Here is a 25535-nt window from a genome sequence, read left to right as displayed (position 1 = left end):
ATTTTAAGTAACATTTCAATGAGCTGAACAGTTTAAAATTTAAACCATTGAAATCGGTCAAGAAATGTGGAATCTACCATAATCAACAGTATGTTACTGCCCCTTTAAGAAACATGCACATTCACGCACACACATTTGATTTTAAGTAACATTTCAATGAGCTGAACAGTTTAAACTTTCAACCATTGAAATGGGTCAAGAAATGTGGAAGTTAACCATAATCAACACTATGTTACTGCCCCTTTAAGAAACATGCACATTCACGCACACACATTTGATTTTAAGTAACATTTCAATGAGCTGAACAGTTTAAAATTCAAACCATTGAAATCGGTCAAGAAATGTGGAATCTACCATAATTAACAGTATCTCACTGCCCCTTTACAAAACATGCACATTCACGCACACACATTAGATTTTAAGTTGTGAGGAGACGTCACGCACCAACACTCCATTGATTTGTATAGGATTACGCTCACCTCAAACAAAAGCCTCTCGCGACTTAACGGTTGAAGATGCAGATTCCAGAAATGGCTCGTTAGAACGGCAAGGGTTTGGGGAACGCGAGCATGTTCTCAGTTTTTTAATCGGATGAAAAATGACCAAATGAGAGCAGGTTGAAAACTTATGATTGATCGAAAATGAAGAGGCAAAAAGGGCGAAAATTACATTGAAAAGAGATCAAAAATGTGCGACTTCTCCTCGCTTAAAGTGAAAATAAAGGTACTAAATGACACCTTAGCCAAATAAAACTTAGTTCTTCAGAAAGCAGAGGCTTGTGGCTACAAAATGTGCGAATTTGATGTCTAGTGAGCAAAGATTGTGGCCATGGTGACGAGTTGAAGTGAAACTTGAAATCTATTTTTTTCTCTGTCTTCACTCTGTTTCTTAATTGGTCCGCTCTAGCTCATGCAATACACACACATGGGATAAAGGATATTTCACTCACTGTCTTTGAACCCGCACAGGGGGGAGAGCTTTCATTCCTTAAATTTTTTTTTGACACTGAGCTAAAGATGACAAAAATTCCAACAAAATGAGCTAAAATTCATATCGGTCGGTTAACGTATGCGCGCGCAGCGTGTCTTGGAAAAAGGTGCTTGATTGGAGTTGATGTCTTCCGGTTTCCCATTCATTCCTATGGGATTTTTTGGGGGAGTTTTTTGGGAATAGCGTCGCCATGGTAACTGGGAATTCTTATAAAAATAATAGCGCAGCGAGTCAGAGCGAGCCGCATCGTTTGATACCTAATTTGTCCCGGTGCGATCTACGGTTCGGGCCGCATTTTTGCGGAAAAGTCGTGGAATAATAAAAAATAATAAACCCTTTTTTCTAGGATAGTAATATGTGCCTGCTTGCTCCGCAAGCAGCAGCTTCGCTGCTGCTTGCTCCGCTTAGCAGGCCCATAATAATAATATTAAACACTTTTCCTGGGTGGATAGTAATATGTGCCTGCTTGCTCCGCAAGCAGCAGCTTCGCTGCTGCTTGCTCCGCTTAGCAGGCCCATAACTAGAAAAATTCCCGCGGAAATTTTGAATGGGCCTGCTAACTCTTTTCAATGAGCTGAACAGTTTAAACTTTCAACCATTGAAATCGCTCAAGAAATGTGCAAGTTAACCAAAATAAACAGTATGTTACTGCCCCTTTAAGAAACATGCACATTCACGCACACACATTTGATTTTAAGTAACATTTCAATGAGCTGAACAGTTTAAACTTTCAACCATTGAAATCGCTCAAGAAATGTGCAAGTTAACCAAAATCAACAGTATGTTACTGTCCCTTTAAGAAACATGCACATTCACGCACACACATTTGATTTTAAGTAACATTTCAATGAGCTGAACAGTTTAAAATTCAAACCATTGAAATCGGTCAAGAAATGTGGAATCTACCATAATTAACAGTATCTCACTGCCCCTTTACAAAACATGCACATTCACGCACACACATTTGATTTTAAGTTGTGAGGAGACGTCACGCACCAACACTCCATTGATTTGTATAGGATTACGCTCACCTCAAACAAAAGCCTCTCGCGACTTAACGGTTGAAGATGCAGATTCCAGAAATGGCTTGTTAGAACGGCAAGGGTTTGGGGAACGCGAGCATGTTCTCAGTTTTTTAATCGGATGAAAAATGACCAAATGAGAGCAGGTTGAAAACTTATGATTGATCGAAAATGAAGAGGGAAAAACGGCGAAAATTACATTGAAAAGAGATCAAAAATGTGCGACTTCTCCTCGCTTAAAGTGAAAATAAAGGTACTAAATGACACCTTAGCCAAATAAAACTTAGTTCTTCAGAAAGCAGAGGCTTGTGGCTACAAAATGTGCGAATTTGATGTCTAGTGAGCAAAGATTGTGGCCATGGTGACGAGTTGAAGTGAAACTTTTGGAAATAGATTTTTTGGTTCCCGTCACTGAAGCCTTAATTGGGTATCAGAGTGGCGATTACACTCACTGTCTTTGAACCCGCACAGGGGGAAGAGCTTTCATTCCTTAATTTTTTTTTTGACACTGAGCTAAAGATGACAAAAATTCCAACAAAATGAGCTAAAATTCATATCGGTCGGTTAACGTATGCGCGCGCAGCGTGTCTTGGAAAAAGGTGCTTGATTTGATGTGATCATTTTCGGATTCCCATTCATTCCTATGGGACTTTTTGGGGGACATTTTGGGGAATTGTGTCGCCATGGTAACTGGGAATTCTGAGGAAAATAATAGCGCAGCGAGTCAAATCGAGCCGCATCGTTTGATACCTTATTTGTCGCGGTGCGATCTACGGTACGGCACCTATTCTTGCGGAAAAGTCGCTGGAAGATAATATAAAAATAACTAGAAAAATTCCCGCGGAAATTTTGAATGGGCCTGCTAACTTTTTTCAATGAGCTGAACAGTTTAAACTTTCAACCATTGAAATCGGTCAAGAAATGTGCAAGTTAACCAAAATCAACAGTATGTTACTGCCCCTTTAAGAAACATGCACATTCACGCACACACATTTGATTTTAAGTAACATTTCAATGAGCTGAACAGTTTAAAATTTAAACCATTGAAATCGCTCAAGAAATGTGGAATCTACCATAATCAACAGTATGTTACTGCCCCTTTAAGAAACATGCACATTCACGCACACACATTTGATTTTAAGTAACATTTCAATGAGCTGAACAGTTTAAACTTTCAACCATTGAAATGGGTCAAGAAATGTGGAAGTTAACCATAATCAACACTATGTTACTGCCCCTTTAAGAAACATGCACATTCACGCACACACATTTGATTTTAAGTAACATTTCAATGAGCTGAACAGTTTAAAATTTAAACCATTGAAATCGGTCAAGAAATGTGGAATCTACCATAATCAACAGTATGTTACTGCCCCTTTAAGAAACATGCACATTCACGCACACACATTTGATTTTAAGTAACATTTCAATGAGCTGAACAGTTTAAAATTCAAACCATTGAAATCGGTCAAGAAATGTGGAATCTACCATAATTAACAGTATCTCACTGCCCCTTTACAAAACATGCACATTCACGCACACACATTTGATTTTAAGTTGTGAGGAGACGTCACGCACCAACACTCCATTGATTTGTATAGGATTACGCTCACCTCAAACAAAAGCCTCTCGCGACTTAACGGTTGAAGATGCAGATTCCAGAAATGGCTCGTTAGAACGGCAAGGGTTTGGGGAACGCGAGCATGTTCTCAGTTTTTTAATCGGATGAAAAATGACCAAATGAGAGCAGGTTGAAAACTTATGATTGATCGAAAATGAAGAGGGAAAAAACGGCGAAATTAACATGGAGGAGATAGGCGTCAAAGTCCGACTTCTCCTCGCTTAAAGTGAAAATAAAGGTACTAAATGACACCGTAGCCAAATAAAACTTAGTTCTTCAGAAAGCAGAGGCTTGTGGCTACAAAATGTGCGAATTTGATGTCTAGTGAGCAAAGATTGTGGCCATGGTGACGAGTTGAAGTGAAACTTTTGGAAATAAGATTTTTTGGTTCCCGTCACTGAAGCCTTAATTGCATATCAGAGTGGCGATTACACTCACTGTCTTTGAACCCGCACAGGGGGAAGAGCTTTCATTCCTTAATATTTTTTTTGACACTGAGCTAAAGATGGGAAAAATTCCAACAAAATGAGCTAAAATTCATATCAATCGGTTAACGTATGCACGCGCAGCGTCTCTTTGAAAAAGGTGCTTGATGTGTGATTTTGTCTTTCCTTTTCCCATTCATTCCTATGGGACTTTTATTTGGGAGTTTTTTGGGAATAGCGTCGCCATGGTAACTGGGAATTCTTATAAAAATAATAGCGCAGCGAGTCAGAGCGAGCCGCATCGTTTGATACCTCATTTGTCCCGGTGCGATCTACGGTTCGGGCCGCATTTTAGCGGAAAAGTCGTGGAATAATAAAAAATAATAATATACACTTTTCCTGGGTGGATAGTAATATGTGCCTGCTTGCTCCGCAAGCAGCAGCTTCGCTGCTGCTTGCTCCGCTTAGCAGGCCCATAATAACTAGAAAAATTCCCGCGGAAATTTTGAATGGGCCTGCTAACTCTTTTCAATGAGCTGAACAGTTTAAAATTTCAACCATTGAAATCGGTCAAGAAATGTGCAAGTTAACCATAATCTACTAAAAGTGTTACTGCCCCTTTAAGAAACATGCACATTCACGCAGACACATTTGATTTTAAGTAACATTTCAATGAGCTGAACAGTTTAAAATTCAAACCATTGAAATCGGTCAAGAAATGTGGAATCTACCATAATTAACAGTATCTCACTGCCCCTTTACAAAACATGCACATTCACACACACACATTTGATTTTAAGTTGTGAGGAGACGTCACGCACCAACACTCCATTGATTTGTATAGGATTACGCTCACCTCAAACAAAAGCCTCTCGCGACTTAACGGTTGAAGATGCAGATTCCAGAAATGGCTTGTTAGAACGGCAAGGGTTTGGGGAACGCGAGCATGTTCTCAGATTTTTAATCGGATGAAAAATGACCAAATGAGAGCAGGTTGAAAACTTATGATTGATCGAAAATGAAGAGGGAAAAAACGGCGAAATTAACATGGAGGAGATAGGCGAGAAAGTCCGACTTCTCCTCGCTTAAAGTGAAAATAAAGGTACTAAATGACACCTTAGCCAAATAAAACTTAGTTTTTCAGAAAGCAGAGGCTTGTGGCTACAAAATGTGTGAATTTGATGTCTAGTGAGCAAAGATTGTGGCCATGGTGACGAGTTGAAGTGAAACTTTTGGAAATAGATTTTTTGGTTCCCGTCACTGAAGCCTTAATTGCATATCAGAGTGGCGATTACACTCACTGTCTTTGAACCCGCACAGGGGGAAGAGCTTTCATTCCTTAATATTTTTTTTGACACTGAGCTAAAGATGGGAAAAATTCCAACAAAATGAGCTAAAATTCATATCAATCGGTGAACGTATGCGCGCGCAGCGTGTCTTGGAAAAAGGTGCTCGTTTGGAGTTGATATCCCATTCATTCCTATGGGTTTTTCCTTCCTTGAATTTTGGGTGGTTTTTTGGGAATAGCGTCGCCATGGTAACTGGGAATTCTTATAAAAATAATAGCGCAGCGAGTCAGAGCGAGCCGCATCGTTTGATACCTCATTTGTCCCGGTGCGATCTACGGTTCGGGCCGCATTTTTGCGGAAAAGTCGGTGGAAGAATAAAAAAGAAAAAAAATAACTAGAAAAATTCCCGCGGAAATTTTGAATGGGCCTGCTAACTCTTGCAACTCTTTTCAATGAGCTGAACAGTTTAAAATTTAAACCGTTGAAATCGCTCAAGAAATGTGGAAGTTATAATCAACTAAAAGTATTACTGCCCCTTTAAGAAACATGCACATTCACGCACACACATTTGATTTTAACTAACATTTCAATGAGCTGAACAGTTTAAAATTTCAACCATTGAAATCGCTCAAGAAATGTAAAAGTTAACCATAATCAAGATCAAATAAAGTATCTTACTGTCCCTTTAAGAAATATGCACATTCACGCACACACATTTGATTTTAACCAACATTTCAATGAGCTGAACAGTTTAAAATTTAAACCATGGAAATCGCTCAAGAAATGTAAAAGTTAACCATAATCAAGATCAAATAAAGTATCTTACTGTCCCTTTAAGAAATATGCACATTCACGCACACACATTTGATTTTAACCAACATTTCAATGAGCTAAACAGTTTAAACTTTCAACCATTGAAATCGCTCAAGAAATGTAAAAGTTAACCATAATCAACAGTATGTTACTGCCCCTTTAAGAAACATGCACATTCACGCACACACATTTGATTTTAAGTAACATTTCAATGAGCTGAACAGTTTAAAATTCAAACCATTGAAATCGGTCAAGAAATGTGGAATCTACCATAATTAACAGTATCTCACTGCCCCTTTACAAAACATGCACATTCACGCACACACATTTGATTTTAAGTTGTGAGGAGACGTCACGCACCAACACTCCATTGATTTGTATAGGATTACGCTCACCTCAAACAAAAGCCTCTCGCGACTTAACGGTTGAAGATGCAGATTCCAGAAATGGCTCGTTAGAACGGCAAGGGTTTGGGGAACGCGAGCATGTTCTCAGTTTTTTAATCGGATGAAAAATGACCAAATGAGAGCAGGTTGAAAACTTATGATTGATCGAAAATGAAGAGGGAAAAAACGGCGAAATTAACATGGAGGAGATAGGCGTCAAAGTCCGACTTCTCCTCGCTTAAAGTGAAAATAAAGGTACTAAATGACACCGTAGCCAAATAAAACTTAGTTTTTCAGAAAGCAGAGGCTTGTGGCTATAAAATGTGCGAATTTGATGTCTAGTGAGCAAAGATTGTGGCCATGGTGACGAGTTGAAGTGAAACTTTTGGAAATAGATTTTTTGGTTCCCGTCACTGAAAGCTTAATTGCATATCAGAGTGGCGATTACACTCACTGTCTTTGAACCCGCACAGGGGGAAGAGCTTTCATTCCTTAATTTTTTTTTTGACACTGAGCTAAAGATGACAAAAATTCCAACAAAATGAGCTAAAATTCATATCAATCGGTTAACGTATGCGCGCGCAGCGTCTCTTTGAAAAAGGTGCTTGATGTGTGATTTTGTCTTTCCTTTTCCCATTCATTCCTATGGGACTTTTATTTGGGAGTTTTTTGGGAATAGCATCGCCATGGTAACTGGGAATTCTTATAAAAATAATGCCGCAGCGAGTCAGATCGAGCCGCATCGTTTGATACCTCATTTGTCCCGGTGCGATGTACGGTACGGGCCGCATTCTTGCGGAAAAACCCGTGGAAGATAATATAATAAGTTGAAAAATAATAAACCCCTTTTCTAGGATAGTAATATGTGCCTGCTTGCTCCGCAAGCAGCAGCTTCGCTGCTGCTTGCTCCGCTTAGCAGGCCCATAATAATATTAAACACTTTTCCTGGGTGGATAGTAATATGTGCCTGCTTGCTCCGCAAGCAGCAGCTTCGCTGCTGCTTGCTCCGCTTAGCAGGCCCATAACTAGAAAAATTCCCGCGGAAATTTTGAATGGGCCTGCTAACTCTTGCAACTCTTTTCAATGAGCAGTTTAAAATTTCAACCGTTGAAATCGCTCAAGAAATGTGGAAGTTATAATCAACTAAAAGTATTACTGCCCCTTTAAGAAACATGCACATTCACGCACATACATTTGATTTTAAGTAACATTTCAATGAGCTGAACAGTTTAAAATTTCAACCATTGAAATCGCTCAAGAAATGTGGAAGTTATAATCAACTAAAAGTATTACTGCCCCTTTAAGAAACATGCACATTCACGCACACACATTTGATTTTAAGTAACATTTCAATGAGCTGAACAGTTTAAAATTCAAACCATTGAAATCGGTCAAGAAATGTGGAATCTACCATAATTAACAGTATCTCACTGCCCCTTTACAAAACATGCACATTCACGCACACACATTAGATTTTAAGTTGTGAGGAGACGTCACGCACCAACACTCCATTGATTTGTATAGGATTACGCTCACCTCAAACAAAAGCCTCTCGCGACTTAACGGTTGAAGATGCAGATTCCAGAAATGGCTCGTTAGAACGGCAAGGGTTTGGGGAACGCGAGCATGTTCTCAGTTTTTTAATCGGATGAAAAATGACCAAATGAGAGCAGGTTGAAAACTTATGATTGATCGAAAATGAAGAGGGAAAAAACGGCGAAATTTACATGGAGGAGATAGGCGCCAAAGTCCGACTTCTCCTCGCTTAAAGTGAAAATAAAGGTACTAAATGACACCTTAGCCAAATAAAACTTAGTTTTTCAGAAAGCAGAGGCTTGTGGCTACAAAATGTGCGAATTTGATGTCTAGTGAGCAAAGATTGTGGCCATGGTGACGAGTTGAAGTGAAACTTTTGGAAATAGATTTTTTGGTTCCCGTCACTGAAAGCTTAATTGGGTATCAGAGTGGCGATTACACTCACTGTCTTTGAACCCGCACAGGGGGAAGAGCTTTCATTCCTTAATTTTTTTTTGACACTGAGCTAAAGATGGGAAAAATTCCAACAAAATGAGCTAAAATTCATATCAATCGGTTAACGTATGCGCGCGCAGCATCTCTTTGAAAAAGGTGCTTGATGTGTGATTTTGTCTTTCCTTTTCCCATTCATTCCTATGGGACTTTTATTTGGGAGTTTTTTGGGAATAGCGTCGCCATGGTAACTGGGAATTCTTAGAAAAATAATGCCGCACCGAGTCAGATCGAGCCGCATCGTTTGATACCTCATTCGTGCCGGTGCGATCTACGGTACGGGCCGCATTCTTGCGGAAAAATCGTGGAAGATGATATAATAATAAACGCAACAATAAACCCTTTTTTCTAGGATAGTAATATGTGCCTGCTTGCTCCGCAAGCAGCAGCTTCGCTGCTGCTTGCTCCGCTTAGCAGGCCCATAATAATATTAAACACTTTTCCTGGGTGGATAGTAATATGTGCCTGCTTGCTCCGCAAGCAGCAGCTTCGCTGCTGCTTGCTCCGCTTAGCAGGCCCATAATAACTAGAAAAATTCCCGCGGAAATTTTGAATGGGCCTGCTAACTCGCGTGGAAACACGCAATAAAAATAACATTTAAACCATTGAAATCGGTCAAGAAATGTGCAAGTTAACCATAATCAAGATCAAATAAAGTATCTTACTGTCCCTTTAAGAAATATGCACATTCACGCACACACATTTGATTTTAACCAACATTTCAATGAGCTGAACAGTTTAAAATTTAAACCATTGAAATCGCTCAAGAAATGTGCAAGTTAACCATAATCAACAGTATGTTACTGCCCCTTTAAGAAACATGCACATTCACGCACACACATTTGATTTTAAGTAACATTTCAATGAGCTGAACAGTTTAAAATTCAAACCATTGAAATCGGTCAAGAAATGTGGAATCTACCATAATTAACAGTATCTCACTGCCCCTTTACAAAACATGCACATTCACGCACACACATTTGATTTTAAGTTGTGAGGAGACGTCACGCACCAACACTCCATTGATTTGTATAGGATTACGCTCACCTCAAACAAAAGCCTCTCGCGACTTAACGGTTGAAGATGCAGATTCCAGAAATGGCTGGTTAGAACGGCAAGGGTTTGGGGAACGCGAGCATGTTCTCAGTTTTTTAATCGGATGAAAAATGACCAAATGAGAGCAGGTTGAAAACTTATGATTGATCGAAAATGAAGAGGGAAAAAACGGCGAAATTAACATGGAGGAGATAGGCGCCAAAGTCCGACTTCTCCTCGCTTAAAGTGAAAATAAAGGTACTAAATGACACCTTAGCCAAATAAAACTTAGTTTTTCAGAAAGCAGAGGCTTGTGGCTACAAAATGTGCGAATTTGAGGTCTAGTGAGCAAAGATTGTGGCCATGGTGACGAGTTGAAGTGAAACTTTTGGAAATAAGATTTTTTGGTTCCCGTCACTGAAGCCTTAATTGCATATCAGAGTGGCGATTACACTCACTGTCTTTGAACCCGCACAGGGGGAAGAGCTTTCATTCCTTAATATTTTTTTTGACACTGAGCTAAAGATGGGAAAAATTCCAACAAAATGAGCTAAAATTCATATCAATCGGTTAACGTATGCGCGCGCAGCGTGTCTTTGAAAAAGGTGCTTGATGTGTGATTTTGTCTTTCCTTTTCCCATTCATTCCTATGGGACTTTTATTTGGGAGTTTTTTGGGAATAGCATCGCCATGGTAAGTGGGAATTCTTAGAAAAATAATGCCGCATCGAGTCAGATCGAGCCGCATCGTTTGATACTTCATTTGTCCCGGTGCGATGTACGGTACGGGCTGCATTCTTGCGGAAAAAACTGTGGAAGATTAAAAAATAAGATTAAGAATAAAAAAAATAAACCCCTTTTCTAGGATAGTAATATGTGCCTGCTTGCTCCGCAAGCAGCAGCTTCGCTGCTGCTTGCTCCGCTTAGCAGGCCCATAATAAACCCTTTTTCTAGGATAGTAATATGTGCCTGCTTGCTCCGCAAGCAGCAGCTTCGCTGCTGCTTGCTCCGCTTAGCAGGCCCATAATAAAAATAAACCCTTTTCTAGGGTGGATAGTAATATGTGCCTGCTTGCTCCGCTTAGCAGGCCCATAACTAGAAAAATTCCCGCGGAAATTTTGAATGGGCCTGCTAACTCTTTTCAATGAGCTGAACAGTTTAAACTTTCAACCATTGAAATCGCTCAAGAAATGTGGAAGTTAACCATAATCTACTAAAAGTATTACTGCCCCTTTAAGAAACATGCACATTCACGCACACACATTTGATTTTAACCAACATTTCAATGAGCTGAACAGTTTAAAATTTAAACCATTGAAATCGCTCAAGAAATGTAAAAGTTAACCATAATCAACAATATGTTACTGCCCCTTTAAGAAACATGCACATTCACGCACACACATTTGATTTTAAGTAACATTTCAATGAGCTGAACAGTTTAAAATTCAAACCATTGAAATCGGTCAAGAAATGTGGAATCTACCATAATTAACAGCATCTCACTGCCCCTTTACAAAACATGCACATTCACGCACACACATTTGATTTTAAGTTGTGAGGAGACGTCACGCACCAACACTCCATTGATTTGTATAGGATTACGCTCACCTCAAACAAAAGCCTCTCGCGACTTAACGGTTGAAGATGCAGATTCCAGAAATGGCTCGTTAGAACGGCAAGGGTTTGGGGAACGCGAGCATGTTCTCAGTTTTTTAATCGGATGAAAAATGACCAAATGAGAGCAGGTTGAAAACTTATGATTGATCGAAAATGAAGAGGCAAAAAGGGCGAAAATTACATTGAAAAGAGATCAAAAATGTGCGACTTCTCCTCGCTTAAAGTGAAAACTAGAAAAATTCCCGCGGAAATTTTGAATGGGCCTGCTAACTCGCGTGGAAACACGCAATAAAAATAACATTTAAACCATTGAAATCGGTCAAGAAATGTGCAAGTTAACCATAATCAAGATCAAATAAAGTATCTTACTGTCCCTTTAAGAAATATGCACATTCACGCACACACATTTGATTTTAACCAACATTTCAATGAGCTGAACAGTTTAAAATTTAAACCATTGAAATCGCTCAAGAAATGTGCAAGTTAACCATAATCAACAGTATGTTACTGCCCCTTTAAGAAACATGCACATTCACGCACACACATTTGATTTTAAGTAACATTTCAATGAGCTGAACAGTTTAAAATTCAAACCATTGAAATCGGTCAAGAAATGTGGAATCTACCATAATTAACAGTATCTCACTGCCCCTTTACAAAACATGCACATTCACGCACACACATTTGATTTTAAGTTGTGAGGAGACGTCACGCACCAACACTCCATTGATTTGTATAGGATTACGCTCACCTCAAACAAAAGCCTCTCGCGACTTAACGGTTGAAGATGCAGATTCCAGAAATGGCTGGTTAGAACGGCAAGGGTTTGGGGAACGCGAGCATGTTCTCAGTTTTTTAATCGGATGAAAAATGACCAAATGAGAGCAGGTTGAAAACTTATGATTGATCGAAAATGAAGAGGGAAAAAACGGCGAAATTAACATGGAGGAGATAGGCGCCAAAGTCCGACTTCTCCTCGCTTAAAGTGAAAATAAAGGTACTAAATGACACCTTAGCCAAATAAAACTTAGTTTTTCAGAAAGCAGAGGCTTGTGGCTACAAAATGTGCGAATTTGAGGTCTAGTGAGCAAAGATTGTGGCCATGGTGACGAGTTGAAGTGAAACTTTTGGAAATAAGATTTTTTGGTTCCCGTCACTGAAGCCTTAATTGCATATCAGAGTGGCGATTACACTCACTGTCTTTGAACCCGCACAGGGGGAAGAGCTTTCATTCCTTAATATTTTTTTTGACACTGAGCTAAAGATGGGAAAAATTCCAACAAAATGAGCTAAAATTCATATCAATCGGTTAACGTATGCGCGCGCAGCGTGTCTTTGAAAAAGGTGCTTGATGTGTGATTTTGTCTTTCCTTTTCCCATTCATTCCTATGGGACTTTTATTTGGGAGTTTTTTGGGAATAGCATCGCCATGGTAAGTGGGAATTCTTAGAAAAATAATGCCGCATCGAGTCAGATCGAGCCGCATCGTTTGATACTTCATTTGTCCCGGTGCGATGTACGGTACGGGCTGCATTCTTGCGGAAAAAACTGTGGAAGATTAAAAAATAAGATTAAGAATAAAAAAAATAAACCCCTTTTCTAGGATAGTAATATGTGCCTGCTTGCTCCGCAAGCAGCAGCTTCGCTGCTGCTTGCTCCGCTTAGCAGGCCCATAACTAGAAAAATTCCCGCGGAAATTTTGAATGGGCCTGCTAACTCTTTTCAATGAGCCGAACAGTTTAAACTTTCAACCATTGAAATCGGTCAAGAAATGTGGAAGTTAACCATAATCAAGATCAAATAAAGTATCTTACTGTCCCTTTAAGAAATATGCACATTCACGCACACACATTTGATTTTAACCAACATTTCAATGAGCTGAACAGTTTAAACTTTCAACCATTGAAATCGCTCAAGAAATGTGCAAGTTAACCATAATCTACTAAAAGTGTTACTGCCCCTTTAAGAAACATGCACATTCACGCACACACATTTGATTTTAAGTAACATTTCAATGAGCTAAACAGTTTAAAATTTAAACCATTGAAATCGCTCAAGAAATGTAAAAGTTAACCATAATCAAGACCAAATAAAGTATCTTACTGTCCCTTTAAGAAACATGCACATTCACGCACACACATTTGATTTTAACCAACATTTCAATGAGCTGAACAGTTTAAAATTTCAACCATTGAAATCGCTCAAGAAATGTAAAAGTTAACCATAATCAACAGTATGTTACTGCCCCTTTAAGAAACATGCACATTCACGCACACACATTTGATTTTAACCAACATTTCAATGAGCTGAACAGTTTAAAATTTAAACCATTGAAATCGCTCAAGAAATGTAAAAGTTAACCATAATCTACTAAAAGTATTACTGCCCCTTTAAGAAACATGCACATTCACGCACACACATTTGATTTTAACTAACATTTCAATGAGCTGAACAGTTTAAAATTTCAACCATTAAAATCGCTCAAGAAATGTAAAAGTTAACCATAATCAAGATCAAATAAAGTATCTTACTGTCCCTTTAAGAAACATGCACATTCACGCACACACATTTGATTTTAAGTAACATTTCAATGAGCTGAACAGTTTAAAATTCAAACCATTGAAATCGGTCAAGAAATGTGGAATCTACCATAATTAACAGTATCTCACTGCCCCTTTACAAAACATGCACATTCACGCACACACATTTGATTTTAAGTTGTGAGGAGACGTCACGCACCAACACTCCATTGATTTGTATAGGATTACGCTCACCTCAAACAAAAGCCTCTCGCGACTTAACGGTTGAAGATGCAGATTCCAGAAATGGCTCGTTAGAACGGCAAGGGTTTGGGGAACGCGAGCATGTTCTCAGTTTTTTAATCGGATGAAAAATGACCAAATGAGAGCAGGTTGAAAACTTATGATTGATCGAAAATGAAGAGGGAAAAACGGCGAAAATTACATTGAAAAGAGATCAAAAATGTGCGACTTCTCCTCGCTTAAAGTGAAAATAAAGGTACTAAATGACACCTTAGCCAAATAAAACTTAGTTCTTCAGAAAGCAGAGGCTTGTGGCTACAAAATGTGCGAATTTGATGTCTAGTGAGCAAAGATTGTGGCCATGGTGACGAGTTGAAGTGAAACTTTTGGAAATATATTTTTTGGTTCCCAGCACTCAGACCTTAATTGGGTATCAGAGTGGCGATTACACTCACTGTCTTTGAACCCGCACAGGGGGAAGAGCTTTCATTCCTTAATTTGTTTTTTGACACTGAGCTAAAGATGGGAAAAATTCCAACAAAATGAGCTAAAATTCATATCAATCGGTTAACGTATGCGCGCGCAGCATGTCTTTGAAAAAGGTGCTTGATGTGTGATTTTGTCTTTCCTTTTCCCATTCATTCCTATGGGACTTTTATTTGGGAGTTTTTTGGGAATAGCATCGCCATGGTAAGTGGGAATTCTTAGAAAAATAATGCCGCATCGAGTCAGATCGAGCCGCATCGTTTGATACTTCATTTGTCCCGGTGCGATGTACGGTACGGGCTGCATTCTTGCGGAAAAAACTGTGGAAGATTAAAAAATAAGAAAAATAAGAATAAAAAAAATAAACCCTTTTTCTAGGATAGTAATATGTGCCTGCTTGCTCCGCAAGCAGCAGCTTCGCTGCTGCTTGCTCCGCTTAGCAGGCCCATAATAAACCCCTTTTCTAGGATAGTAATATGTGCCTGCTTGCTCCGCAAGCAGCAGCTTCGCTGCTGCTTGCTCCGCTTAGCAGGCCCATAACTAGAAAAATTCCCGCGGAAATTTTGAATGGGCCTGCTAACTCGCGTGGAAACACGCAATAAAAATAACATTTAAACCATTGAAATCGGTCAAGAAATGTGCAAGTTAACCATAATCAAGATCAAATAAAGTATCTTACTGTCCCTTTAAGAAATATGCACATTCACGCACACACATTTGATTTTAACCAACATTTCAATGAGCTGAACAGTTTAAAATTTAAACCATTGAAATCGCTCAAGAAATGTGCAAGTTAACCATAATCAACAGTATGTTACTGCCCCTTTAAGAAACATGCACATTCACGCACACACATTTGATTTTAAGTAACATTTCAATGAGCTGAACAGTTTAAAATTCAAACCATTGAAATCGGTCAAGAAATGTGGAATCTACCATAATTAACAGTATCTCACTGCCCCTTTACAAAACATGCACATTCACGCACACACATTTGATTTTAAGTTGTGAGGAGACGTCACGCACCAACACTCCATTGATTTGTATAGGATTACGCTCACCTCAAACAAAAGCCTCTCGCGACTTAACGGTTGAAGATGCAGATTCCAGAAATGGCTGGTTAGAACGGCAAGGGTTTGGGGAACGCGAGCATGTTCTCAGTTTTTTAATCGGATGAAAAATGACCAAATGAGAGCAGGTTGAAAACTTATGATTGATCGAAAATGAAGAGGGAAAAAACGGCGAAATTAACATGGAGGAGATAGGCGCCAAAGTCCGACTTCTCCTCGCTTAAAGTGAAAATAAAGGTACTAAATGACACCTTAGCCAAATAAAACTTAGTTTTTCAGAAAGCAGAGGCTTGTGGCTACAAAATGTGCGAATTTGAGGTCTAGTGAGCAAAGATTGTGGCCATGGTGACGAGTTGAAGTGAAACTTTTGGAAATAAGATTTTTTGGTTCCCGTCACTGAAGCCTTAATTGCATATCAGAGTGGCGATTACACTCACTGTCTTTGAACCCGCACAGGGGGAAGAGCTTTCATTCCTTAATATTTTTTTTGACACTGAGCTAAAGATGGGAAAAATTCCAACAAAATGAGCTAAAATTCATATCAATCGGTTAACGTATGCGCGCGCAGCGTGTCTTTGAAAAAGGTGCTTGATGTGTGATTTTGTCTTTCCTTTTCCCATTCATTCCTATGGGACTTTTATTTGGGAGTTTTTTGGGAATAGCATCGCCATGGTAAGTGGGAATTCTTAGAAAAATAATGCCGCATCGAGTCAGATCGAGCCGCATCGTTTGATACTTCATTTGTCCCGGTGCGATGTACGGTACGGGCTGCATTCTTGCGGAAAAAACTGTGGAAGATTAAAAAATAAGATTAAGAACTAGAAAAATTCCCGCGGAAATTTTGAATGGGCCTGCTAACTCTTTTCAATGAGCTGAACAGTTTAAACTTTCAACCATTGAAATCGCTCAAGAAATGTGCAAGTTAACCATAATCTACTAAAAGTATTACTGCCCCTTTAAGAAACATGCACATTCACGCACACACATTTGATTTTAAGTAACATTTCAATGAGCTGAACAGTTTAAAATTTAAACTATTGAAATCGGTCAAGAAATGTGGAATCTACCATAATCAACAGTATGTTACTGCCCCTTTAAGAAACATGCACATTCACGCACACACATTTGATTTTAAGTAACATTTCAATGAGCTGAACAGTTTAAAATTCAAACCATTGAAATCGGTCAAGAAATGTGGAAGTTAACCATAATCAACACTATGTTACTGCCCCTTTAAGAAACATGCACATTCACGCACACACATTTGATTTTAACCAACATTTCAATGAGCTGAACAGTTTAAAATTTAAACCATTGAAATCGGTCAAGAAATGTGGAATCTACCATAATCAACAGTATCTTGCTGCCCCTTTACAAAACATGCACATTCACGCACACACATTTGATTTTAAGTTGTTAGGAGACGTCACGCACCAACGTTCCATTGATTTGTATAGGATTACGCTCACCTCAAACAAAAGCCTCTCACGACTTAACAGTTGAAGATGCAGATTCCAGAAATGGCTCGTTAGAACGGCAAGGGTTTGGGGAACGCGAGCATGTTCTCAGTTTTTTAATCGGATGAAAAATGACCAAATGAGAGCAGGTTGAAAACTTATGATTGATCGAAAATGAAGAGGGAAAAAACGGCGAAATTAACATGGAGGAGATAGGCGAGAAAGTCCGACTTCTCCTCGCTTAAAGTGAAAATAAAGGTACTAAATGACACCTTAGCCAAATAAAACTTAGTTCTTCAGAAAGCAGAGGCTTGTGGCTACAAAATGTGCGAATTTGATGTCTAGTGAGCAAAGATTGTGGCCATGGTGACGAGTTGAAGTGAAACTTTTGGAAATAGATTTTTTGGTTCCCGTCACTGAAAGCTTAATTGGGTATCAGAGTGGCGATTACACTCACTGTCTTTGAACCCGCACAGGGGGAAGAGCTTTCATTCCTTAATTTTTTTTTTGACACTGAGCTAAAGATGACAAAAATTCCAACAAAATGAGCTAAAATTCATATCGGTCGGTTAACGTATGCGCGCGCAGCGTGTCTTGGAAAAAGGTGCTTGATTTGATGTGATCATTTTCGGATTCCCATTCATTCCTATGGGACTTTTTGGGGAACATTTTGGGGAATTGTGTCGCCATGGTAACTGGGAATTCTTATAAAAATAATAGCGCAGCGAGTCAAATCGAGCCGCATCGTTTGATACCTTATTTGTCGCGGTGCGATCTACGGTACGGCCCCTATTCTTGCGGAAAAGTCGCTGGAAGATAATATAAAAATAAAAAAAACTAGAAACAAAAATTCCCGCGGAAATTTTGAATGGGCCTGCTAACTCTTGCAACTCTTTTCAATGAGCAGTTTAAAATTTCAACCGTTGAAATCGCTCAAGAAATGTGGAAGTTATAATCAACTAAAAGTATTACTGCCCCTTTAAGAAACATGCACATTCACGCACACACATTGGATTTTAACCAACATTTCAATGAGCTGAACAGTTTAAAATGTAAACCATTGAAATCGCTCAAGAAATGTGGAAGTTATAATCAACTAAAAGTATTACTGCCCCTTTAAGAAACATGCACATTCACGCACACACATTTGATTTTAACTAACATTTCAATGAGATGAACAGTTTAAAATTTCAACCATTGAAATCGCTCAAGAAATGTAAAAGTTAACCATAATCAACTGTATGTTACTGCCCCTTTAAGAAACATGCACATTCACGCACACACATTTGATTTTAAGTAACATTTCAATGAGCTGAACAGTTTAAAATTCAAACCATTGAAATCGGTCAAGAAATGTGGAATCTACCATAATTAACAGTATCTCACTGCCCCTTTACAAAACATGCACATTCACGCACACACATTTGATTTTAAGTTGTGAGGAGACGTCACGCACCAACACTCCATTGATTTGTATAGGATTACGCTCACCTCAAACAAAAGCCTCTCGCGACTTAACGGTTGAAGATGCAGATTCCAGAAATGGCTCGTTAGAACGGCAAGGGTTTGGGGAACGCGAGCATGTTCTCAGATTTTTAATCGGATGAAAAATGACCAAATGAGAGCAGGTTGAAAACTTATGATTGATCGAAAATGAAGAGGCAAAAACGGCGAAAATTACATTGAAAAGAGATCAAAAATGTGCGACTTCTCCTCGCTTAAAGTGAAAATAAAGGTACTAAATGACACCGTAGCCAAATAAAACTTAGTTCTTCAGAAAGCAGAGGCTTGTGGCTACAAAATGTGCGAATTTGAGGTCTAGTGAGCAAAGATTGTGGCCATGGTGACGAGTTGAAGTGAAACTTTTGGAAATAGATTTTTTGGTTCCCGTCACTGAAGCCTTAATTAGTCACACTCTAAATAGGCGACTTTTCCCCTTTGCTCACTGTCTTTGAACCCTCACAGGGGGGAGAGCTTTCATTCCTTAATTTTTTTTTTGACACTGAGCTAAAGATGACAAAAATTCCAACAAAATGAGCTAATTTTCATATCGGTCGGTTAATGTATGCGCGCGCAGCGTGTCTTTGAAAAAGGTGCTTGATTGGAGTTGATCTCTTTCGGATTCCCATTCATTCCTATGGGACTTTATTTGGGAGTTTTTTGGGAATAGCGTCGCCATGGTAACTGGGAATTCTTATAAAAATAATAGCGCAGCGAGTCAGAGCGAGCCGCATCGTTTGATACCTCTTTTGTCCCGGTGCGATCTACGGTTCGGGCCCTATTTTTGCGGAAAAGTCGCTGGAAGATAATATAAAAATAATACTAGAAAAATTCCCGCGGAAATTTTGAATGGGCCTGCTAACTCTTGCAACTCTTTTCAATGAGCTGAACAGTTTAAAATTTCAACCGTTGAAATCGCTCAAGAAATGTGCAAGTTAACCATAATCTACTAAAAGTATTACTGCCCCTTTAAGAAACATGCACATTCACGCGCATACATTTGATTTTAACTAACATTTCAATGAGCTGAACAGTTTAAAAATTCAACCATTGAAATCGCTCAAGAAATGTGCAAGTTAACCATAATCAAGATCAAATAAAGTATCTTACTGTCCCTTTAAGAAATATGCACATTCACGCACACACATTTGATTTTAAGTAACATTTCAATGAGCTGAACAGTTTAAAATTCAAACCATTGAAATCGGTCAAGAAATGTGGAATCTACCATAATTAACAGCATCTCACTGCCCCTTTACAAAACATGCACATTCACGCACACACATTTGATTTTAAGTTGTGAGGAGACGTCACGCACCAACACTCCATTGATTTGTATAGGATTACGCTCACCTCAAACAAAAGCCTCTCGCGACTTAACGGTTGAAGATGCAGATTCCAGAAATGGCTCGTTAGAACGGCAAGGGTTTGGGGAACGCGAGCATGTTCTCAGTTTTTTAATCGGATGAAAAATGACCAAATGAGAGCAGGTTGAAAACTTATGATTGATCGAAAATGAAGAGGGAAAAAGGGCGAAAATTACATTGAAAAGAGATCAAAAATGTGCGACTTCTCCTCGCTTAAAGTGAAAATAAAGGTACTAAATGAAACCTTAGCCAAATAAAACTTAGTTCTTCAGAAAGCAGAGGCTTGTGGCTACAAAATGTGCGAATTTGATGTCTAGTGAGCAAAGATTGTGGCCATGGTGACGAGTTGAAGTGAAACTTTTGGAAATAGATTTTTTGGTTCCCGTCACTGAAGCCTTAATTGGGTATCAGAGTGGCGATTACACTCACTGTCTTTGAACCCGCACAGGGGGAAGAGCTTTCATTCCTTAATTTTTTTTTTGACACTGAGTTAAAGATGACAAAAATTCCAACAAAATGAGCTAATTTTCATATCAATCGGTTAACGTATGCGCGCGCAGCGTCTCTTTGAAAAAGGTGCTTGATGTGTGATTTTGTCTTTCCTTTTCCCATTCATTCCTATGGGACTTTTATTTGGGAGTTTTTTGGGAATAGCGTCGCCATGGTAACTGGGAATTCTTATAAAAATAATAGCGCAGCGAGTCAGATCGAGCCGCATCGTTTGATACCTCTTTTGTCCCGGTGCGATCTACGGTTCGGGCCCTATTTTTGCGGAAAAGTCGCTGGAAGATGATATAAAAATAATAATATTATTAAACACTTTTCCTGGGTGGATAGTAATATGTGCCTGCTTGCTCCGCAAGCAGCAGCTTCGCTGCTGCTTGCTCCGCTTAGCAGGCCCATAATAAACCCCTTTTCTAGGATAGTAATATGTGCCTGCTTGCTCCGCAAGCAGCAGCTTCGCTGCTGCTTGCTCCGCTTAGCAGGCCCATAATAAAAAAAATAAACCCCTTTTCTAGGATAGTAATATGTGCCTGCTTGCTCCGCAAGCAGCAGCTTCGCTGCTGCTTGCTCCGCTTAGCAGGCCCATAACTAGAAAAATTCCCGCGGAAATTTTGAATGGGCCTGCTAACTCTTTTCAATGAGCCGAACAGTTTAAACTTTCAACCATTGAAATCGGTCAAGAAATGTGGAAGTTAACCATAATCAAGATCAAATAAAGTATCTTACTGTCCCTTTAAGAAATATGCACATTCACGCACACACATTTGATTTTAACCAACATTTCAATGAGCTGAACAGTTTAAACTTTCAACCATTGAAATCGCTCAAGAAATGTGCAAGTTAACCATAATGTACAGTATGTTACTGCCCCTTTAAGAAACATGCACATTCACGCACACACATTTGATTTTAAGCAACATTTCAATGAGCTGAACAGTTTAAAATTCAAACCATTGAAATCGGTCAAGAAATGTGGAATCTACCATAATTAATAGTATCTCACTGCCCCTTTACAAAACATGCACATTCACGCACACACATTTGATTTTAAGTTGTGAGGAGACGTCACGCACCAACACTCCATTGATTTGTATAGGATTACGCTCACCTCAAACAAAAGCCTCTCGCGACTTAACGGTTGAAGATGCAGATTCCAGAAATGGCTCGTTAGAACGGCAAGGGTTTGGGGAACGCGAGCATGTTCTCAGTTTTTTAATCGGATGAAAAATGACCAAATGAGAGCAGGTTGAAAACTTATGATTGATCGAAAATGAAGAGGGAAAAACGGCGAAAATTACATTGAAAAGAGATCAAAAATGTGCGACTTCTCCTCGCTTAAAGTGAAAATAAAGGTACTAAATGACACCTTAGCCAAATAAAACTTAGTTTTTCAGAAAGCAGAGGCTTGTGGCTACAAAATGTGCGAATTTGATGTCTAGTGAGCAAAGATTGTGGCCATGGTGACGAGTTGAAGTGAAACTTTTGGAAATATATTTTTTGGTTCCCGTCACTGAAAGCTTAATTGGGTATCAGAGTGGCGATTACACTCACTGTCTTTGAACCCGCACAGGGGGAAGAGCTTTCATTCCTTAAATTTTTTTTTGACACTGAGCTAAAGATGGGAAAAATTCCAACAAAATGAGCTAAAATTCATATCAATCGGTTAACGTATGCGCGCGCAGCGTGTCTTGGAAAAAGGTGCTTGAATTGGAGTTGATGTCTTTCGGTTTCACATTCATTCCTATGGGACTTTTATTTGGGAGTTTTTTGGGAATAGCATCGCCATGGTAACTGGGAATTCTTATAAAAATAATGCCGCAGCGAGTCAGATCGAGCCGCATCGTTTGATACCTCATTTGTCCCGGTGCGATGTACGGTACGGGCCGCATTCTTGCGGAAAAACCCGTGGAAGATAATATAATAAGTTGAAAAATAATAAACCCCTTTTCTAGGATAGTAATATGTGCCTGCTTGCTCCGCAAGCAGCAGCTTCGCTGCTGCTTGCTCCGCTTAGCAGGCCCATAATTAAACACTTTTCTAGGGTGGATAGTAATATGTGCCTGCTTGCTCCGCAAGCAGCAGCTTCGCTGCTGCTTGCTCCGCTTAGCAGGCCCATAACTAGAAAATTTTCCGCGGAAATTTTGAATAGGCCTGCTGACTCTTTTAAATGAGCTGAACAGTTTAAAATTCAAACCATTGAAATCGCTCAAGAAATGTGGAAGTTAACCATAATCAACTAAAAGTATCTTACTGTCCCTTTAAGAAACATGCACATTCACGCACACACATTTGATTTTAACCAACATTGAAATGAGCTGAACAGTTTAAAATTCAAACCATTGAAATCGGTCAAGAAATGTGGAAGTTAACCATAATCAACAGTATCTTACGGCCCCTTTAAGAAACATGCACATTCACGCACACACATTTGATTTTAACTAACATTGAAATGAGCTGAACAGTTTAAAATTTAAACCATTGAAATCGGTCAAGAAATGTGGAAGTTAACCATAATCAACAGTATCTTACTGCCCCTTTACGAAACATGCACATTCACCCACACACATTTGATTTTAAGTTGTTAGGAGACGTCACACACCAACATTCCATTGATTTTGTATAGGATTACGCTCACCTCAAACAAAAGCCTCTCACAACTTAACAGTTGAAGATGCAGATTCCAGAAATGGCTCGTTAGAACGGCAAGGGTTTGGGGAACGCGAGCATGTTCTCAGTTTTTTAATCGGATGAAAAATGCCCAAATGAGAGCAGGTTGAAAACTTATGATTGATCGAAAATGAAGAGGGAAAAACGGCGAAAATAACATTGAAAAGAGATCGAAATAGTCCGACTTCTCCTCGCTTAAAGTGAAAATAAAGGTACTAAATGACACCTTAGCCAAATAAAACTTAGTTTTTCAGAAAGCAGAGGCTCGTGGCTACAAAATGTGCGAATTTGATGTCTAGTGAGCAAAGATTGTGGCCATGGTGACGAGTTGAAGTGAAACTTTTGGAAATAGATTTTTTGGTTCCCATCACTCTAGCCTTAATTAGTCACGCTGTAGCAGATGCAAAGAAGGCGACTTTCACCCCTTTGCTCACTGTCTTTGAACCCGCACAGAGGGGAGAGCTTTCATTCCTTAATTTTTTTTTGACACTGAGCTAAAGATGACAAAAATTCCAACAAAATGAGCTAAAATTCATATCGGTTGGTCAACGTATGCGCGCGCAGCGTGTCTTGGAAAAAGGTGCTTGATTGGAGTTGATCTCTTTCGGTTTCCCATTCATTCCTATGGGACTTTATTTGGGAGTTTTTTGGGAATAGCGTCGCCATGGTAACTGGGAATTCCTAGAAAAATAATGCCGCACCGAGTCAGATCGAGCCGCATCGTTTGATACTTCATTTGTCCCGGTGCGATGTATTCTGCATTCTTGCGGAAAAATCGGTGGAAGATTAAAAAATAATAAAAAGAAGAAGAAGAATAATATTAAACCCTTTTTTCTAGGATAGTAATATGTGCCTGTAAGCTCCGCTTACCAGGCCCATAATAATATTAAACCCTTTTTTCTAGGATAGTAATATGTGCCTGCTTGCTCCGCAAGCAGCAGCTTAGCTGCTGCTTACTCCGCTTAACAGGCCCATAACTAGAAAAATTTCCGCGGAAATTTTGAATTTGCCTGCTGACTCACGTGGAAACACGCAATAAAAATAACATTTAAACCATTGAAATCCTAGATACTAAAATCCAGCTTCATCTGTTTGCGTGCCAGGGGGGCTGAAGTAACTGTAGAACTGCTGGCTGTCTCCTTACCTGTCTGCTTTGCTTCGAGTTGTATCGCGCTGTGCTGTGATAACAAGTGTTTCTTCAAATTGGATGTGGAGTTTTTAGCGGTCGACAGTGTTTTTGAGCCAGCGCAAAGTTTGCAACGCACTGAGAGGTTTTTGTCATCTTAACTAGACAAAAATGTGAAGTAATGGCAAATGCACCCGTTTGTGGAGCTCCTCCTGCTTCTTCCGTTGTTTACGTCATAGTGTCTATTGTTTCGGCCAGACTCCGAGTGCTCACACATGTTAGTACACGTGACTCCTCAAATTTTTCTTCAAAATGGACAACAATATTCTGCATTCTACATACATTATGAGGTAATAAAAAAATAGAAACGTACAGCCATTTAGGAAAGTAACTTTAATCAGATTACTGGTTTGGAAAAATGAACGCGTTAGATTGCTCGTTATTGAAAGAAAGTAATCAGATTACAATACAACAGTGTGTGTCACCAGTGAAAAGTAAGGGAACACTATGACCATAGTCCACAATAACCATTTAATTTTGAAGGTTAGCCTCCTAGCGTGATTTCACAGGTAAGCCACTATTGTTTTCCTACTGCATGTATACACTACTATCTACAGTAGTGTTAGTTCACTGACAGTTAAGTTGATTTAGCAAAGTTTTGAAACACAATTTTGGATACCATATGTTTAAGATTATACATCGCTCCAGGGTATAAGTCATAGGTGTCAAACTGGAGGGCCGCAGTCCTGCAGGTTTTGGATGTTTCCGTTCTCCAACATAGCTGATATATGATCAGCTCATCAGCAAGCTCTGCATAAGCCTGATAACGATCCTGTTGATAGGAATCAGCTTGTGTTGAAAGAGGGAAACCTCAAAAACCTGCAGGACTGCGAACCTCGAGGACCGGAGTTTGACACCTATGGTATAAGTCATTAAAAGAATGCATCATAAAGAAGATATATGTATATAAGTCACTCCCGGAGTATACGTAAATTTTTTATTTTTTGAGGCCATTTATTTTAGTAAAGCAGGCCAACATTAGAGCTCATCACCCCCGAACTTTCGTTCCCTCATCATGATCGCAATAGTTCAAGTACAAGCTGCTCAGTGCTTTATTAAATAGGCTGCATTTGAAAATTAATAGGAGGGGAGTGCACTCTGCCTCCTAAAACACACACACACACACACACACACACACACACACACACACACACACACACACACACACACTCTCTCGAGTGGTGTCAGGGCATCCGAGTGAGTTCCAAATGCACCCAGGAGCTAACGAGGACGACAAAACTTCTGCATATAACTACATTGAAGTTTTTCTTTTTAACTTAAAATGTCTTACCTTAACTGGAATCCTGCGTC

The 25535-nt window shown here is 39.3% G+C and overlaps 1 protein-coding gene across 1 annotated transcript in view; it reads left to right on the top strand.

The window, feature by feature from the left end:
• Positions 1-25535, top strand: part of coil (coilin p80) — an 89324-nt gene that overhangs the window by 56699 nt on the left and 7090 nt on the right. The window lies entirely within an intron of this gene.

Source organism: Leptonotus elevatus, chromosome 1 (genome assembly GCF_054856555.1).
Source record: "Leptonotus elevatus isolate MCC_2025b chromosome 1, RoL_Lele_1.0, whole genome shotgun sequence".
NCBI classification, from domain to species: domain Eukaryota; kingdom Metazoa; phylum Chordata; class Actinopteri; order Syngnathiformes; family Syngnathidae; genus Leptonotus; species Leptonotus elevatus.
Note: the sequence above shows the minus strand (reverse complement) of the source record. Positions and strands in the feature narration are given on the sequence as shown.